The 12,295-nt window shown below is 39.0% G+C and overlaps 1 protein-coding gene across 1 annotated transcript in view; it reads right to left on the reverse strand.

Moving 5' to 3' along the window:
* sh3bp4a (SH3-domain binding protein 4a) overlaps positions 1-12,008 on the reverse strand; it is a 62,983-nt gene extending 50,975 nt beyond the window's left edge. Inside the window, exon 1 of the mRNA XM_007238294.4 lies at positions 11,851-12,008. The gene's annotated coding sequence lies outside the window, so the exon portion shown is untranslated. The remainder of the gene's footprint in view (positions 1-11,850) is intronic.
* Between the last annotated feature and the right edge of the window lie 287 nt (positions 12,009-12,295).

Below are 12,295 nucleotides of genomic sequence, written 5' to 3' on the forward strand. Positions count from 1 at the left end.
TACAAGTGTTTAGAGCTGTTCTGATCCCTGTGCTGTGTGGAACTGAGGAGGTTAAAAGGTTTTCTGTTCTGGTTTTATTTTGTTTCAGGCCACGTCTGAAACAGTGATCCAGCGTGGCAAGAGCTCGCCCTCGGAGAGACGAGCTTTCCTCAGCCTGCTCCCCAAAGACCTATGTGTGTGTGTGTGTATGTTTGTGTGTGTGTGTTTGTGTCACTATGGTTTCGGTCGGGTTACTCGCAGCTGGCTCCTCCCACCCCACAATCAACATAATGTCCAAAAAACTCACATATACAACACTCCCACACACACACATATACACACACACACACTGGGCCTGTCATATTGTGTGATTACTGTCTTTCTGAGCACTGGGACATACACTTACCCCAGAGTATATATATATATATATATAGAGTCATCTTCCATACTCATAAAGAACCACACAAACACTGAATTACAGTGTGTTTAGGTGCTGTGCTGACTCTGCAGGGAGGAGCTGCTGCTGAATCTGAACTCTTGAAAACAATAGCGCTCCTCAGACGGCAGCGCCTGTGTTTTCTGCATCGTGTCGGGCCTCAGAAAGCTCTTACTTTCCTCTCTTTGTCCTCTCTCAGGAGAGCGAGGCTTAAAACAAAGCAAATAATAAAAAAACACAGCCGTCATCGTTTTCTAAAATGCGGCATCGTTACATAATTAATGGAGGGTGAACGCTAAGTCCGCTAGCGCGCTAATCCTCCCGCCGATAAGAAAGAGAAAGTCAGCTGTGAAACTTTTTTGTTGAAACCCAGTCACACTAGACTAGGAATGCAGCAAATTTTCAGAAACTAACAATAAGGAAAAGCACTTTCAGTGTTTGGTGAAGTCAAGAGATCAAAATTAAGGGTACAACAACAGTCATAAATATTAACATTTTGAAATTAGGGCTGCAACGATTAGTCGATATAATCAACAATGTTGATTATAAAAATCTGTCGACCCAAAATGTACCCACAGCAAGCAAATACGGAGGGTATGGCAGACATAATCGTTGACTTATAGGAGAAATAATTGGCAGATTAGTCAACTTCCTAAATAACATTAGTTGCAGCCCTATTAGAAATGGTTTATGAAGTCTTAACTAACAGGGTTTCCCACAGCTCTTCACCATCTTCAGCCACCTTCACAACGCCGAAAGGAATCGGGTGTAAAAATCACTGAGTTGTCAAAAATGTAACATTAAGTTGTTACTCCACAAGTTCACTATATCAATTGAGAATGCCCATGCTGCAATAAGTTCCTCATATCATCTAAGTATGTCTGTTGTGAATGTACTTTTATCCTCTAAAATGTCGACACACCGGCACTGTGCTGAAGGCTTTTATGCTGTCTCTTTTTCACACACACGCACACACACACACACACATACACAAACAACATTTGCCTCATCCTCATGGTGGGGGGGGTAGCTAACTATGTTAGGTAAAGCTAAGCTAAGTAAACAAAATGTAATAAATAAAGACTTTATTTTAAAGTCAATCGAGCACTGGATGTTAATCTACACAGATTTCTCTCCTGAAAACTGTTTATTTGGGTGAGTAAAGCACTTCAGTTTATTTACAGTACACTTAGATTCCCAAATTTCTTCAGCACTAGGCTGAAGCATTAGCATTAGCGGCTAACCGCTCCAGCAGTGCTAGCCAGGGTTAGCAGCAGGTCTCAGGGTGATAATACTCCCCTCTGAGTGAGGAAATAGCGGTTAGCATCTAATGCTATTGCTACTCCAGCCCCGGTGCTGGAGAACTAAACTGAAACTCCTTCATAAAGATCCACTTTAGCAGAGGGGCTATAGATTTACCCACACCAGATTAAAAGGCGCACTGACTTTTTTGGGAAAATGAAAGGATTTTAAAGATGCCTTACAGTGCGAAAAATACGGTATATAAGAGCATATTTAAATGGCCATTTAGTACTTGTTTATTTTGTGCTAAAAATGGTAATTTTTGATACTGTTGTTTGAATAATATTTAAAAGTTACTTTATAAAAACTTTAAAAGGCAACTTAGATGTGTTCTTATCGGATTTGGACTCAAAATCAAATGACTCAGGAGCCAAAAAAAAAGAAAGAAAAAGAAATCTGAGACATCCCTAATACTCAACAATGATTTTTTCTTTGAAAAAAGCCAAGAATAGGCTATTTAATTTAACACTGGTGAGAGCTAAGCTTGTCACATCAATACTTACAATCCTTATAATACTTACTTTAATGTTTTCATTTGTTTAAAAACAATGATTATTTGTTTCATAAATTTAAAAAAAATTAAACTCCAGTTTTATTATCTGAATATTTTTAATTACAAGATGCACTGAAATATTTTTTTTTGTCCGAAACTGAAATAAAATAAAATAAAATGTCTGTCTAAAGTCCAAATAAGGAATACCAAACAAGTTTTGTTGCCACATTTATAACCATAGTTTATATTTTAGAAGACAAAGCAATGAAAAAACTAATTAAATATACTAGCAGAACATGTTTAACATCCCAGCAGATATACAAATAAAGCACAATATGGCTTAGAATAAGTAAGAATAAGCCACTGTTTGGTGTGAATTATTTTATATATTTTTTACTTATACAACCTAATTCTCAAAGAGTATTTTTGTAATTTTTTTGGCAAATAATTTTGCTTGCATAATATATGGTGCCTCCTATTCTCAAAAGTTGAAAGTTGAATGCTATTTATAAGGTTGGATTTGAATTTTTACCATTTATTTGTTATTATCATTATATCGTTTATCACCATAAATTTTAGGCAGTAAATTATAAATAAAAATAAAAAATAAAGCAAAAACAAATATTGTAACAAGCCTTGTCAGAGCTCAAAGCTGTGCACCCTGTCAAAGTTACCCAGTGTTCAACTGCTGCGACTGAATCTCTGTGTGGAGCTGTACTCGGAGCTCGAAGCTAACTGGCAATTAGCAGCTTGAGCAGTGTTTCACAAACCTGGTCCTGGAGGCACTCTGCCCTGCACATTTCAGAGCAATGGTTCTCAAACCTTTTAGGCCCTATACCACCCATGATCAAACAAAACCTTCCAAGAACCACCTACTGGTTGAAATGAGTGGGCCTTGCTTGTTTGTTTCTGGTCAGCGCAGGGTAGGTGCATACTGAGACTTCCCAGAAAGCAACACTATTGTTACAGAGACAGTGTATAAAGCTTTGGTGGATATATGGCATCTATTGAACCCTAGGTTATTTATTCAGCTATTGATCCTAATACTGAAACAATTGGGAATTGTGGAGTTCCTCAGGGTTCAAATGTAGGACCTATGAAACTGATATTAAAAATTCATTAGTACTGTAGTTAGAGTAAATAGCTAAAGTGAGGGCTCACATACTGTACAGAGTTGGATTGGTAAAACACTGAGCACCACAAATCTAAAACTTTGCATTCTATGGTATAGTGGTATAGGTATAACAGTCTGATAACTATTTTTCATAACTTTCGCGTTTTTCACGATTTCACATCATCATATGCGTCTACAGCAACATTCATTAGAAGGAGTGTCCACAAACATTTGGACTTTTTACGGAGTACAGTGGACACACCTAAAATGAGTGTTTTTTCATTATTTAAACATTTTTTGCGTTGTAGATTAAAACTAAAGTCTTCCAAACTATAAAGAAAAATAATGGAATTATTTAGAATATTTTTTATAGTTTTACATTCTTCAAAGTATTCACCTCTTTCTGAGATGAAAGCTTTGCACATCTTGGCTGGATTTTCTGCTGTCAGCGTAATGATGTAGAGTCACCTGGAATGTTCAGCTTTCAGTTAACAGCTGTGACTAATCCAGAGTTAATTACTTGAATTTCTTGCCTCTTAATGTGTTTGAGAGCATCAGTTGTTAAGAGGTAGAGTTGAATAAAGAGTGAATAGCCCTGTTTGAGTAATGTTCTAATCCATATTATGGTGGGAACTAGTCATTTAAGTAATGAAAACATCTGTTAAGAAATGAAGGTTAGTCAATCTGAAAACTTTTCAGAACTTTAAAAGTAAGAAGTGCAGTCACAAAGACCATCAAAAATGTCATGATGAAACTGGAACTAATCAGGACTGTTCCAGGAAAAAAAAGAGCAAGAATTACCTCTGTTGCACAGGATAAGTTCATCAGAGTTACCAGCCTCAGCAACCACAAGCAAACAGAACGCCAAATAAAAGCTCACCAAAATGCTTCACATAGTATTTTGGTTTGTTTAACCCCTTTAAGTTACTACATCTTCATTATGTATTCCTTTATAGTCTGGATGACTGGAAAATGAAGGGAAAAAAATATAGTAAATGGGAAAGCATGTCCACATTTTGACTGACTGGAACTGTATGTAATCACAATTACTCAGCAGAGTGAAATAATTCAAATGTAAAAGAGACATCTAAAAGGTGAACAGACAGGAAGAGGTGTCTGCTTTTGGTTCAGACTCTTTCTGACAATCCCCTAGCATCCCACCGGGGGTCCCGTCAGCCCACTGACACCAGAGCATTTCAAACAGCCCTGCAGCGGATCACCTGACACACTGCTGCACACATTACTGATTCAGAATGAAAAAAAGAATAAGAGATAAAGAGAGAAAAAGCAAAAAAGATAGAGAGAAAGAAATAGAGAGAAAAAGAAAGAATAAGAAAAGAGAGAGAGAGAGAGAGAGAGAGAGAGAGAGAATAGGAAGTTGGTTAATTAGTGAAGAGGAGCACCTGAGCAGATGTTCCTTAACACATCAGCAGAGCAAGAATCACTGAGAGGAACCAAGTCCCAAATGATTTTAAAATGTCTAGTTGTGGTCTCTAGTAGGGGTGTGCCATGTCATATTGTACTCAATAATATCTCCAATATTTTTGAATATCGTGAACATATCGAACATATTGAATATCGAACATATACCCCAAAAATATGGTGCCATATCACCCAGCCCTAATTATCACATTAGGGTTCTAATTTTTTTGCTGTTTTTAGCAAAAGAAAAATACCATGAATCATCGTGATATTATTTTAGCGCCATATCGCCCACCCCTAGTCTCTATGAATAAATGCCATGTTAGCCGTTTTTTGGTGGAAAAATTCTTTTTAGCCCTGTTTACAATCACTGAATTCGTGGTCTCTGAAAAAAGAAAGGTTTTGGGCTCTTGCTCATGAATATTCATACATGCAAATAAAGGACAAAATGTTTCAAGAGATACAGCCTTAGTTATAAAGATATAGCACCGAGTGCTAGGTAAAGTTAACCCCTAAACATAATTTAACATCAGACTCCACGCAGATAACTGCCCCTTGGTAAACCATAAGCTTACACTTAGTAGCTGTAAATAGAGTAAACAAAGCTGTGAACTCCTCCTTAGCTAGCTAGCTCCTTTTGCTATAGCCCAGGTTAAGCTCTGTCTGTGGGTGGTCCTTAGCCGGGGTGGGCAAGGCCATGAACCCACAGGTTGATGTCGACTTCTGATCCTGATCAACTCGTATTTCTGAGGCTCTTTTTTTTTACTAGCTACTGCTAGTAAGGGAGGCTGAGAAACAGTTTCATACGCAGCATGCATATACAACTCAGAGAGACCTATAGTATTTCACAAAGAACAAGTAAAAGTGAAAAAAAAAAAAAACTCAGCGGAACCAAGACTCAAATATGCCATTATAGAAAACTATTGAGAGCAACTATTAAGACTCAAAAAAGGACCTCTGTAAGAAAATGGAACTAGGGATGGAAAAAACACATTTACACATTTTCAATATTTTAATATCACTCATAACTTGTCTGAGAGCCTCATTAAGCTGTAACTACATGCCGGATGTTCTGACCTTCATAACAGCCAGAGTATGACCAGTACTTTTTTCCTGTATTGTAAATGAGTTAGAGAGTGAGAGACATGGACAGGAAGAAAGAGGGAGAGTAAAGAAAATAAAGGACAGAAAGACAAAAGAAAAGGGAAGCAGAAAAGGATCAAGTGGGAAGAAAGAGGAGGTTGTTTCTGGTTCCTCTCATTGAGGGAGGTTGTAGGAGACATAGAGAGCATGAATAAAGAAAACAAGCAAAAGCAAGAGAGAAAGAAAGATAAAGAGAAAGAAAGAATGACTGAGACAAGGACAGACTGGTTTAAAAATGTGAAAATTAGAAAGAGAGGGAGATAATGGTTCTCAGGATGTACAATAAGTCCTGCCAGACAGGGAAATGTAAGTAGGAGAATTGAGCGAGAGAAAGAGAATGAGGGAGTTTGAGTGTGTCAGAGATACAGAGAGAGAGAAAGAGCGAGAGGGAGCGAGAGGAAATGCTTGTCTGATGACTCGCCGCCTGAGTTCCTCTCGTATCGGTCCCGTGGTCGCGCTGCTACACTCTGGAACGCAATTGAAAACCAGCTCAGCGCTAGCGCGCTAATGCTACACCACAACATCTCATGTACTTCAATCTGGAGCCCAGATACACTGTGAGGAACAACTGAGAACATCTCAACCACTCCTCATTAAAATATGCTAACATATGGTAAAACACTAAGTAGACAACTAGCCAAACCCCAACAAACATTTTAGTCATTGACACTCTTAAAAAAGAAATGTTCTACAAAGAGTCCATAGGAGTTATGAGTATAAAGATACATTCAGTTCCTTAAACCTTTGAAATGCTCTTTACATTAATACATTACATGAATGAAAGTATTGAGACACCTACTCAATCGTTTTTTCGCTAAAAAGTTTTAAAAAGAGTTTATCCTGCTTTTTTCCTACTAGATTTTGAAAATTTCTGTGAGGATGATGAGAAAAGCATGAAGTCAGGATCTCTTGATTATCCCCAACTTACCCCAAAGCTATTGGAGGCAGCACCATCATTCCAGAGGTAATTTTTACCTCTACACTTTTAAACCTGGACTTTCTTTCATCTTCACCATTGGTGCAATTTGTCTTGGTAGGTGCGAATACAGTCATTTCACTTGGAAGTGGACCAAAACAATGGTTGAGAACAGGTTCTGACCTTGATCTGAACTATCCAACTATCAGGTGTGAACAGTTATCCAAGCGTAGTTGCACCTGATGTATTGCTCAGACAATTATTGAATCTATAAAACATTGCTATATATTAAACTGCACAGAAATATGCACTAGTCCAAAAAGCCAGGACCTTCTTCCTGTATTTACATCCTTGCTCCCACCTGAGACAGATCTGACCAATAAACAAAGAGAATTTTCTCACACAATTTGTTGTGGTGAATTTAGGTGCAGTTGGATTTTTCTCTGTGTAAAAACACTACAGGGGTTGGACAATGAAACTGAAACACCTGTCATTTTAGTGTGGGAGGTTTCATGGCTAAATTGGAGCAGCCTGGTGATCAAGCTTTATTAATTGCACATTGCACCAGTAAGAGCAGAGTGTGAAGGTTCAATTAGCAGGGTATGAGCATAGTTTTGCTCAGAATATTACAATGCACACAACATAATGGGTGACATACTAAAGTTCAATAGAGGACAAATTGTTGGTGCACGTCTTGCTGACGCATCTGTGACCAAGACAGCAAGTCTTTGTGATGTTTCAAGAGCCACGGTATCCAAGGTAATCTCAGCATACCACCAAGAAGGACGAACCACATCCAATAGGATTAACTGTGGTAGTAAGAGGAAGCTGTCTGAAAGGGATGTTCGGGTGCTAACCCGGATTGTATCCAAAAAAACATAAAAACACGGCTGCCCAAATCACGGCAGAATTCAATGTGCACCTCAACTCTCCTGTTTCCACCAGAAATGTCTGTCCTGACAATAATTTATTGTTGTTTTAGTTTCATTGTCCAACCCCTGTAGTTAAGTGATTGTTAGTAGAATAAAGCAACCATCTATGAGTAAACACGCCCTAAAACTCAGAAGACATGTGTGGGTACATTTGAGCATTTGGATGGTAAATAACTGTGGCCATGTATAATCCGATTGGTCAACACCATATCACTTTAAAGGTGGAGAGACAGCAGAACAGGATCTGGCCGCGCTGTGTGTAAACACCTGTCTGGCCGAGTTTCAGGCTAAACCAGGTCAGGTGAGGGGATTAAGCCCTGTTGGTCCTTCTGCTCCCTCTGGCCACGCTGCTTCAGTCGTGGGCCTGATCCCAGTCTGAGACACTACACACACCCACGCACACACATAATGTCTTTTTCACAGACAAACAGGAAGTTGGCTTGAGGGGGGTTATAATTCCGGGTTATTCCAGCAATTAAAGGGAATGCTGGTGGGTTTTCCTGGCATATGTGCTTCAACAGACTGGTAACTTGGTAGTGTTTGCAAGGAACGTTCAGTCAACCACTAACACACTAAGACCTTCAACAATATGATGAGGGTTAGTAAGGTCATTGCGTCCAGATGACTGGTCCATAAGAGCGTCTTCCCAAGTGGCTCCAAGGCTTGTGGGGGGGCTCCCAGTCAGCAGGTGTTGATACTTTAAGACAGTGGTCCAAAGAAAGGACAGCCAAACAAACTAATGCAACTAAGGCTCATCAAAGTGCAGGGGTGACAAAGACCCCTGTACCATGTGGGCTTAACCAACATGGTAACCAAGTTCTGTCATGCAGTAAAGTGCAGCACCACCTGCCGCATAAACCCAGACAGGTTAGAGTGTCCACACCTTCACCTGTCCACCAACACCTACAATGAACACATTAAGCATTTAGACTTGACCTACGTAACCTACGTTGGTCTACAGGCTTTAAAAGACTTGGTTTAAGCTCTTTATTGCAGAGTTCCAAGCCATATGATGTTTGGGTTTTGGGACAGACTCAAGCTTTAACCCTAAAGAGCCAATTGTACTCTTCTGAAGGCAATAAAATACTCCTGTGCTGGCCAGAGAACTTTTATATATCATGCATTCATTAATAGGAAGCAAAGGTTTCCTTATTAGCAAGTTACATTACCAACCAGTGACCAGACAAAAAATTGTATTTTCCAAGTAAACAGTTCCCAGGGTTCTTTGGCACTCTACGGCAGGGTTTTGTGGTGCCCACTGTTTCTGTGCTATTGAGGATTTCTGGTGTTTCTGGAGGATTTCTGATTTCTGCTTCTTTAAAGCCCAGTTCTTCTGTGGTACCCAGAGTTTCTGTGGATTTTTGTGCTTGTAGGGTATTCAGGAAGCCAGTGGCATGCAGTTTGTTGTGGTTTTAAGGATTTCTTTGGCATTCAGTGTTTCTGTTTAATTAAGTTCTTGTAGGGTATTCGGGAAGTCTTTGGCATCCAGTGCTTCTCTAGTGTCCAGAGCATCCTTGGTACCATGTTTTGCTGTAGTATCCAGTTTGAGGGACATACGGTGTTTTGTGGCATCCAGTGTTCTGTGGTATCCAGAGGTGACCTGTGTTCCTCTAGTGTCCAGTGCTTCAGGGGTCCAGAGTTCCTTTGTTATACTGTCTTTGTAAGGTAATCTAGGTTTCTGTGTTAAACAGTGTCTCTGTGGTATTCAGTGTTCTGTGGTATCCTGTGCTTGTAGTGTATATAGGAAGCCTACGGTATCCAGGGTTTCTGCTGTGCACCACAGAAACAGTGTTTCTGTGGTGAACAGTGTTTATTTTCCTGCCATCCTTTGTCTCCATGGCATCCAGAGTTTCTGTGGCATCCAGTGTTACTGTGGTGTCTAATGTTAATGTGTTTTCATGTGTGGTTACCAGTGTTTCTTTGAGCTATCCAGTATTTTTGGGGTATTTAGTGCTTCTATATTATCTGGTGTGGTATTCTAGCACAATCCCCTCAAACCATGTAAAGTTGTTCAGTAACCTCTAAAAGACGTGTTTAAGTGGTTTCTGACATTGTATGACTCACTATTACAGAGATATACACTGTCTCAACATGAAGGTGCCTCCAAGGACCAGTGCACTCCCCCTGGCAACATCACAGGAGCAGCAGAATCCATTTGTCCTGAGATGAATGAATTCTTTATTCTCTAGTTAATAAATTGTTCAAACAGTGAAAAAGTGTGTGTATAAGACGATCCCCATGTCCAGTTTCTCCAGTACAAGAACCTGATGTAGCCATCACCACCACACAGTCACAAGCAGCAGTCACAAAATACTGTTATACAGGCTAACAACAGTGTATCACAGTAGACTGTAGTGAAATAACAGGCAAATCAATTTTCTTAAATTGTAATATTTCTACAACTTAAGTCTGTTAAGTGCCATCCATCCAGAATACACACATACTTTCTTTTGTGTAAAATGCTTTTTTCAGTATTATAATAATCTGTATGGTCCAATACTGCTGTATTCACTATTATATTATTGTGTATTAATGACGTGTGGTACTCTAAGTGCAATAATGCTATGCAATGCAATAATGCAATGTGTAACAGTGTAATGTAGTCTAATAACACTTTGTGTACTATTGTAGCAGTGTAATATGGTGTTATAAAACTTTGAGTAGTACTTTAACATGGTTAGATGGTCTAATAACAATTTGTGTAGTATGTTAATAGTGTAAAATGTCCTAATAAAACAGTGTGTAGTATTGTAACAGTGTAAGAGTGTCATCTATTAGGTGTACTGTAACACCTTTGGTAGTATTGTAATAGTGTAGTAGGGTCTGATAACGCTTTTTATAGTATTGTAACAGTGTAATGCAGCCTAATAATGCTTTGTGTAGTATTGTAACATTGTAATATGGTACAATAATGATGTGTGTAGTACTGTAATAGTATAATATGGTCTATTAACGCTTTGTGTAGTATTGTATCAGTGTGATATGGTCTAATAACGCTTTGTGTAGAATTGTAACAGAGTAATATGGTCTAATAACACTTTGTGTAGTATTGTATCAGTGCAATATGGCCTAACAATGCTTTGTGAAGTATTATAACAGTGTGATATGTTCTAATAACACTTCAGGTAGTATTTTAATAGTATAAAATGGTCTAATAACGCTTTGTGTAGTATTTTAACAGTGTAATATGCTCTAATAATGCTTTGTGTAGTATTGGAAGAGTGTAAAATGTCCTAATAACATTTTTTCTAGTATTGTAATAGTGTAATGTGTTCTAATTATGCTGTGTGTGGCCCTACAATAGTGGAAGACAAACTACTAATGCTGTGTGTAGTATTATAGTAGTATAATAGTGTGTGATATTGCTATATTTAGTAGAATAATTGCTTAATAATGACGTGTGTGTAGTATTTCAGGTGTAATACTGTTGTGTGTTTTAGGGTCAGATAACGCAGTGTATAGTGTTATAACAATGTAACAGGGTCAACTACCATGTGTAATATAATACTAGTTTAGAAAAAACTTAGATAATAACAATGCAAAATGTAATAATAGCTCTCTCATTCTGTCTTTCTCTCTCTCACTCACTCACTCTCTCTGTCACACACACACACACACACACAGGCATTCACACACTAATAATAGCCTGTAGTGTGCTGTAGTCCGGTAGTATCCCAGTATAACAGTTTAGCTAGTTATGGTCTGTTTTATTCTCCACACAAACCACCACAACAGCTGAGCAGCGAGCAGCAGTAAACCAATGGCTTGTTAAGTATAATATTTGTACTAATATATATAATATCAATACAGTTCTACTCTTAACCCGCAAAACTCCCCAAAATAACAACAACCCACCACTAAAACACACCAGCCAAGTTACAGAACAAGTTTCAAACAGCAGAGAGATAGAAAAAGAGAGTAAATGAGGCTCGAGACTCCATTTGAGTGTTGTTGTCCATCTCTATGTCCATTGTGTGAGAGCGAGACTCCGGTCTCTGTTTTAGTTACGGGCTCGTGAGAAGTTGCACGACGCTAACACACACACCTCCCCCAGCGCACAGATATAAAGTGTGTGAGGAGGCTGAGAGTAAAGTGAGAGGCAGCAGCTCTTACCTGCTCGCGCTGTGTGGAGTTCCTCTCCTCGTGCGGGCGCGTGCGGCTGTGTAACAGTGTGTAACAGTAGTGTGTATTAGCAGTGTGAGTGTGTATTAGTGTATGAGTAGCTCGCGCTGCTGCTCGGTCTGATTTTACTCAGCGCTCTGCCAGACCGCCGATGCCACGGCCCGGGCGGAGCACACAGACCCCGCCCACATTCCTGCAGGCCCCGCCTCCTCCGCGCTCTGATTGGATAATAGTTCCTTGGCGTTTATTGAAGTGTGAATTTCAAACCAAACCGTACCGTTAACTCACAGACCGTGCTCACACACAGATACACACAAATATCTAATATACACACATATATAATATACACACATATCTAATATACACACACAAATATCTAATATACACAAACATCTAATATACACACAAATATCTAATACACACAAATATCTAATAT

This window comes from Astyanax mexicanus, chromosome 23, assembly GCF_023375975.1.
Source record: "Astyanax mexicanus isolate ESR-SI-001 chromosome 23, AstMex3_surface, whole genome shotgun sequence".
Taxonomy (NCBI): Eukaryota; Metazoa; Chordata; class Actinopteri; order Characiformes; family Acestrorhamphidae; genus Astyanax; species Astyanax mexicanus.